Source organism: Otolemur garnettii, unplaced genomic scaffold (assembly GCF_000181295.1).
Source record: "Otolemur garnettii isolate 467f Iridium unplaced genomic scaffold, OtoGar3 scaffold00013, whole genome shotgun sequence".
In the NCBI taxonomy this organism is placed as follows: Eukaryota; Metazoa; Chordata; class Mammalia; order Primates; family Galagidae; genus Otolemur; species Otolemur garnettii.
In genome coordinates, this window is record NW_003852408.1 from 4,099,521 (window position 1) to 4,106,932 (window position 7,412).

The 7,412-nt window shown below is 45.9% G+C and overlaps 1 protein-coding gene across 1 annotated transcript in view; it reads left to right on the forward strand.

Annotated features, from left to right (window-relative positions):
• DNER (delta/notch like EGF repeat containing) overlaps positions 1-7,412 on the forward strand; it is a 328,158-nt gene that overhangs the window by 288,520 nt on the left and 32,226 nt on the right. The window lies entirely within an intron of this gene.

Here is a 7,412-nt window from a genome sequence, read left to right on the forward strand (position 1 = left end):
CCGAGCCTCCATGTTGGTTCTTACAGGGCTTGCCCAGGTTCTCCAAAAGGTGATCAGGAGTGACCTTTCTGAAATACAAACCTGCTTTCCCCCTCCCCCACACCACCTCCAGTAGAGGCCCCAGCAGGCCTGGCACCTGCTGCTCTTGTTCCTTCCCTGCCTGCCCTTCAGGAGCCCGACCCTGGACAGGAGCCCTCCAGAACGAGCCCAGTGCTGTGCTCCCCTTACCGGGGTCTTTTGCTTTTGCTGCTCCTCTTTCTTCATTGCTCCTCTGCACACTCTCAGCTCACTGTGCCCCTCCCAAGGCCCAGCCAGATCTGCTGCTGCTTCCTCAAGCTGGAGCCCCAGGCCCCTTGTAGCTCATACTTTACCGGTTATGGCTCTCTCATTTTGGATGATTGATGGCTGTCGGTCGTGAGTGCCCCAGTAGAGGCATTCTGTCTGTCTTTACTCATCATACAGCCCAAGTGACCAGCGCAGTGCCTGACACACAGCAGACATTTAATATCTATTTGCTGAATTAAAGCATGAGTTGATCGAGGAGGCAAACGTGAGGCCAAGCGTGTTGCCAGCCTGCCCCACGTGGCTGGTAAAGGTAGCGAGTCTCTGAGACACTAGAGAAAACAGACTCACCGTGTGAGCAGCTGGAGTGGGATTCAGAGCTGGCTCTTTACCACCCCTCCTTTCAGAACCCCGGAGAGGGAGGTGGACATTTATAGATGGTTCAGTCACAAATAAATGACAGGGAAGTTTTATGGTCTAAAACTTTAATTTGGCGTCTATCTTCAGTCTTTCCAATTTAATATTTATAAGAACCACGGTAAGTGGAAATATTGACTGGTATGAGTCTCTTTACATCTATTTTCTCTCCTGGCCAAGGTGCCAGGAGCAATAAAAGGATAAAAAATTAAGGAGGAAAAGAAATAAGTGCCATCTGCAGCCATTGCCCCGCACACACACAGAAACGCACCGGTTTACTTACACAGCTGCCGCCGCGGACACTATTTCTTGCTTTATCAGATGTGTATAGCAGGAACGTGACTGCTTGGTTGTCAACATTTGCAGGTTCTTTTAGAACAAGAGCTTCTGAATGCTTAATGGGATTAATATGAACATGGGTACCTGTTTATGTATTTTTTTCTGTTCTAAAATCAATTTCTATTATGGACCCATCAGCAAAGAGAGAGACTCAGACAGACACACAGTTTCCCTTGAATGCACTGCCTGATATTACATAGGGTTCAAGGGCTCTAGGACCACCCGCGAGTTTAGCCGGAATTTGGAAGCATGGGGACAATCATGCTAGTACATACGATAGGATTAATTTCTCTGTGTTCACATCTTTAACTGCTATGCATGCGGTGAAATATTTGATCTCTTGGGAACTGGCCTAGCCTTGAATCAGGGAGTCACAGGGTTTCACATTTTACCCACTTACACAGAAAGAGGAGAAACATAGAGTTGCAACACATCCTTAAAGGAACTACTCCCCACATCCCACACTTACTTCAGCCTGACAGTAGTGTTAAAAAAAACAAACAAATGCAAAACACTTTAAATTCCCTCTGGCCTTGAGTGCAGTCTGCACTGGGTGGGGAGTGGTGGCCTCGCCCCGGCTGTCCTGAGCACTGGGTGGGGAGTGGCGGCCTCGCCCCGGCTGTCCTGAGCACTGGGTGGGGAGTGGCGGCCTCGCCCCGGCTGTCCTGAGCCTGGCACGGCCTTTCTGAGCAAGCAGGACACAGACAGCCCTCCAGAGGCTGCAGAGATGATGTGGTGCTGGGAATCAGTGGCACCAAGTGTGAAAGCCATCTGGCAACGCCACCAGAGTCTTACAGTTTTGGATTTTTGGAGTGTGATGGTGACGGGATGGCTGGAAGAGGGGAGGATAGCGCCCCCTGGGTAAACACACTGTGGGGACAGAGCTGGCAGGTCTTACATTGACATTTAAGCGATGTTGTCTGGAGACAGTGATGAGAGAGAAGGGAGGGGAGGCCTTGCCTTTCCCTGGGGAGATGGACTCCAGGGCTTCTTAACACCTGGGGGCAGTGAGGTGTCCTGCTCTGGAGCAGTTTTGTCCCTGGGGCAGAATCCTGGCTCCAGCTTGGCTTTGTTGAGCTGGTCAGTCCTGCCAGACTGGTCTCGTCATCTGAAAAGGAGAAGTAGCAGCTCTCTCCGAAGTAGCACCTCGGTTGGCTCGACAGAGGGCTCCCAGCTTAAGGGCAGAACGTTCAACAGGGCTCTTGGTAGCTGGAGAATCCCCAGATGGGTAGGCCTCTCTCCTCACTCCTCTTTACCCCATTCATCTGCTGTGACCCAGCCCCAGATGAGCCCAGTGCCTGCCTCCTTCTGTGGGATAGTGCTGCTGGGGAGAGTCACCCCAAGGGCTGGCCTTGTATCAGCCCCACAGTGGAAGATGGCCTCCTCAGTACTGCCCAGAAATCCTTTTTCTCAGATGATTTAACTCTCGCTCTTCACAACAACAATTTGAAATCAGTGTGTCCTCAAATTTCCTCAAGTTGTTCTCATCTAATTAAAAACATCTAGGGTAGTGGCTCTCAAAAGGGATTTTTGTCTTGTATGACAATAACTGGAGAGGGTGGTGTGGAGAAGGCAGGGTTGCCGCCCAGGGTTGCCGGTCCCGGGCTGTGCAGGACTGCTCTAATGGTACTGATCTGGTCCACTGGGAAACTCTGATTCTAGGTGTCTGACTCAGTTGTGTCCCCCTATATCCGTATGTTGAGGTTCTAACCTCTGAAGTCTTTGGAGATGGGTCCTTTAAAGAGGTGATTAAGGTTCAGTGAGGTCATAAAGGTGGGACTGTAGTGGAGTAGCCCCGGTGTCCTCCTAAGAGGAAGCACACTGGGAGTGTCATACGGAGAAGGCAGCCTCCACGAGCCACGGAGAGAGGCCTCGAGAGAAACCGGATCTGCCGATGCCTTGATTTTGAACTTCCAACATCCAGAACTGTGACAAAACAGTTTCTGCTGTTTAACTCAACCAGGCTATGTCATTTGTTATGGCAGCCTTAGCAAACCACTAGGAGATGCGTTTGGGGGGCAACGTGGGAAGGTAGACGGGACACACATGATGCACAATGTGGCCTTGGGCAAATTTCTTTATTCCTGACTCTTAATTCCTCCTATATAGGTCAGAACTAGTCGTCCTCATCCGTTTGGGTTTTCATGGGGATTAAACAAGGTAAGACCTGTAAAGGGCCTGACACAGAGCACACGCCGCTCTCTTCCTAGCAGACTGGAAGCACCTTTCAGACAGAGACCCTGTTACTTAGCTTTGTACTCAGAACCCAGAAGCACCTGGAACAAAGCAGGAATGTTTTGAAAGTGTGTTGAATTAATTAATAGCATTTTGGGTGCTGATTTCACAATTGCTGTTTGTGCAGCTTTCAGTAACAGATGGCTGCAGGTGCAGCCCCTACCTCCAGGCTTATATTCTAGTGGAGGAAGAGACATGACAGTCAAGTGAAGAACTGAGCTGAAAATAGGATTTCAGACAGTCGTAAATGCTACGATGGAAATCAGCTGAGTACGTTGTGATGAGTAACTGGTGTGAAGAGCGTCTTCATATAGGCTTGTCGGGAAACTATCTAAATATGTGAGTTTGGGTTTTCTCTCTTTCTTTCTTCTCTCCTCCTACAAGTGCTCTTCACGGGTGACTTAAGTTTCACGAGACCTGTTTGTCTTGTGATGTGTGATTTTCCAAAATGATGAAAAACTCTTAGTGCTGTCTTCTCCTGAGGTACCCAGGAGTACATTCCAGGAACGCTCCGTGTACGTGTAAACTAAGCTGTGTGCATAAAGCAGTTGGTCTTGGAAAGTTCTAAACAGGGTTTTCACCTGCGTGAATGTCCAGTGGGATAATTCAAAATTGCGAAGCATGATGACCGTCCTTTGTTGTGCAGGAATATCCTGGACGTGGCAAGATGCTTCATATTGTCCCCCCGCCCCCACTAAATTCCCGTAGAACCTTCTGGGAAGGTTCTCCCACCCTCAACTTCCAAAATCTCCTCTCAGAGGCAGTTCCCATTAAGAGCCATGGTTTTGAGGTTCTCCAGTGATCTCCTGACCATCTAATCCAGTTGTCACTCTCGTTCTTTGGAGCCTGTGACACCGCGAACCAGCCTTCCCTGCTTCCTGTTCTCCCCCAGGTTCTGTGACGCTGTGTAGCTCAGGCTTTTCTCTTCTTCACCCAGATTCATCCAGGGTCCCGCCCTGGCTCCTTGCTCCGCACCTGCCCATTTGTGCAGATCTGACCTTGGTCCCTTCTTTTTTTCCTTCTATTCTCATCTTTGATGGACACTTCAGTCCCACCTCCAGACAACTGTTTCCCAAAGGGCTCTTTCTGTGCCAGTCACACCCATGTTTCCAGCTGCAACCTGGACCTCTCAGGGTGAGCCCAAGCTAACCATGTCCAAGGTTAAACCCGTCTTCACCCTCTCAGCCTTTCTTCCTTTGGTTGCATCTGTGTTAATGATACTGTCCCCCTCACTCAGCTAAACATGGTAGCCAATCCCACTGATCTTTCCCAGTCCCAGAGTCTGGTTCCTAGGCTCTGTCAGTTCTTAAAGTGATTGGAGCTGATTATTCAGAAGCAAGTTGTGCAAAGATCCGAGCACAGCTGATAAAATCAGTGTCCTGGAAGAGGCCACGCTGATCCTTGCCTTCTTATCTTTTATTTTATTTAAAAAAAAAAAAAAATCTTTGGACTAGCCTAATTTTTTTCAAACCCTGGGCATACTGCCCTGAGCTAATTTGTTTGCCCGAATTAATTATCAGCAGGGGGTGACAGCCCCATTTTCACAGAAGCCTTCTCTGTTGGAAGGAACGCCTTTTTATTCAGACAGTCCGATTTAGGTTCCCTGGCACCCAGTGTAAAGGGTGCCTTGACATTTCCATAAAGACATTTAAATGTTACCGTCTCTGAAGAAACCGTTTTAGAATACGAAACCTTTATCTTTTTTTTCCTCCCCAAGGAAGAAAAACACCAGCAGCTTAATTATCTCTGTAAAGTAACTTCCTCGTTTGCTTTTTGAGGTGCTAGAGGAAAAAGTTAATGATACTGTTTTCAAAAAATGAAAACAATTATAGATGATGTCATGAACCTGCTTTTTATTTTTGCCTATTTAAATAACATCTCAGTCTAGAGGTCAAAGATGCACGTAGCATCGCATATTATCTTTCTCTGTTGATTGTAAGAAGATCTGCTAGGAGAGCAAGCACAGTGGCACAGATGCTGCTGGTGATTATTACTCCACACTGACCTCAGAAAGGCTCTTCCAGTAGGAGAGAAAGCCAGGAGACGCTTAACTCTTTCCCTCTATACATACATCTATTGCGATTTAAAAAAAAAGCACAACGTGAAATCTACCTTCTTAACAATTTTTTAAGTGCACCATTGTTTACCATGTGCACACCGTCATTCAGCAGGTATCTAGAACATTCTGACCCGCACAATGACAACTTTATTCCATTGAATAGCGGCTTCCCATTTCCCTCTCCCTGTAGACCCTAGGCAACTATTATTCTGCTTTCTGCTTCTATGAGTCTATTTTAGACACCCCGTGTGGTATTTGTTCTGTGACTGGCTTGCTTCACCTGGCAGAATGTCCTGCAGGCTCCTCCACGTTGTAGCAAATGATAGGATTGCCTTCGTTTTTAAGGCTGAATAATACTCCACTGTGTGTCGGTACCACATTCTCCATCTGTTCACATGTTGATGGACATTTGGGTTGTTTCCACCTCTTGGCTATTGTGGATAATGTTGCATTGAACATGGAAGAGCTGATATTAGGTATCCTGTTTTCAATTCGTTTGGACAAATCCCAGAAATGCAATTGCTGAATTCTTTGGTAGGTCTTTTTTAATTTTGTGAGGAACCTCTATACTGTTTCCATAGTTGCTGCACCATTTTATAGTCAAACCAACAGTGTGCGAAAGTTCCAATTTCTCCACATCTTTGCCTACATTTGATATATATATATATTTATAATTGAACAGGTATGACATAGCCTCTCAGTAGTTTCAGCTGGCATCTCCCTCTGATGCTTAGTGATAGTGGTTAATGATGTTATTTTCGTACACCAGTTGACCATTTGCGTTATCTTACACCATACGGGAAAACCAACTCAAAATGGATTAAATACATAGATGTAAGACCTGAAACTATGAAACTTCTAGAAGAAAACATAGGGGGAAAACTTCATAACAGTGGTCTTAGAAATGATTTCTTCAGTGAAATCAAGAATGAAAAGGCAACTTATGGAAAGGGAGAAAATATTTGCGAACCATATACATTGATAAGGTGTTAATATCCAAAACTCTTTTTTTAAAATTTTATTAAATCATAGCTGTGTACCAAAATTCTTATAAGAAGAAAGGTCTTCCATTTATTCCAGATCAGGAGTCATCAAACTTGTTCTGTAAAGGGCTACAGAGTAAATATTTAGGCTTTGCAGGCTATAGGGTTTCTGTTGCAACTCCCGGTCTGCTGTTATAGTGTGTAAGTGGCTGTAGACAATATGCAAATGGTGGGTGTGACTGTGTCCCAATAAAACTTTATTTACAAAAACAGACTGGGATGCATTTGCCCAGTGAGCCAGTTTGCTGACCCCTGGTCTAGAGCAGAGTTTATCAGCCTGGCTGCACTGACGTTTCTGCTGGGTAGTCTTGTTGTGGGGCTGTCTTAGGCATTGCAGGATGCTTACTTAGCAGTACTCTTGGCTCTACCCACTAGATGACAGTAGCAACCTTTTCCTTCTCTTCCTGGTGCAACAACCGAATATATCTCCAAACATTGCCAAATGTCCTCTGCAGGACAAAATTACTGCTAGTTGGAACCTCTTATCTAAATGAAATTATCTGATTAAGAGTAATAGGAAATATTTCCCTAAATTTACATATAGTGGGGTCAGGCTGAAGAGTTGAAAATCATGGTGTATTTGTCTTAGGTAGGTCAAGGTCTCCGCAAAGGGGCCATTGTCACAACCTCAATTTGGAAAGTAGTTCAAAATCAGCTGGAATAGCAACATCCTTGAGAAGTGCTCTCTTGATGCAAATATGAGCATAGCCTACTTTTGTGACGGGCACAAGAAACAAAACAGCTCAACAGCACTGGCATGTTTTAGTGGGACTTTCTGAGCCTTGAAGTTGGCTGTGAGTTAGAAAGGCTGAGGACAGCTAGTAGTTCTAATTCTTACTTGGGCAAGGGTTTATTTTTTTCTGTTTATCTGAGTTCAGAACTAACACAGGCAGGGTGATTTGTGAAAGCACTCATATGTTTTTCATTGTTTGGACAGGGCCAGACAAAAAATGGCTTGGTTTCCCTACAAGTTGGCAGTAACACATGTTTTTGAAAGTTGAAAACAGTGTAACACTCACGAGTGAGTCTTAAAGCAT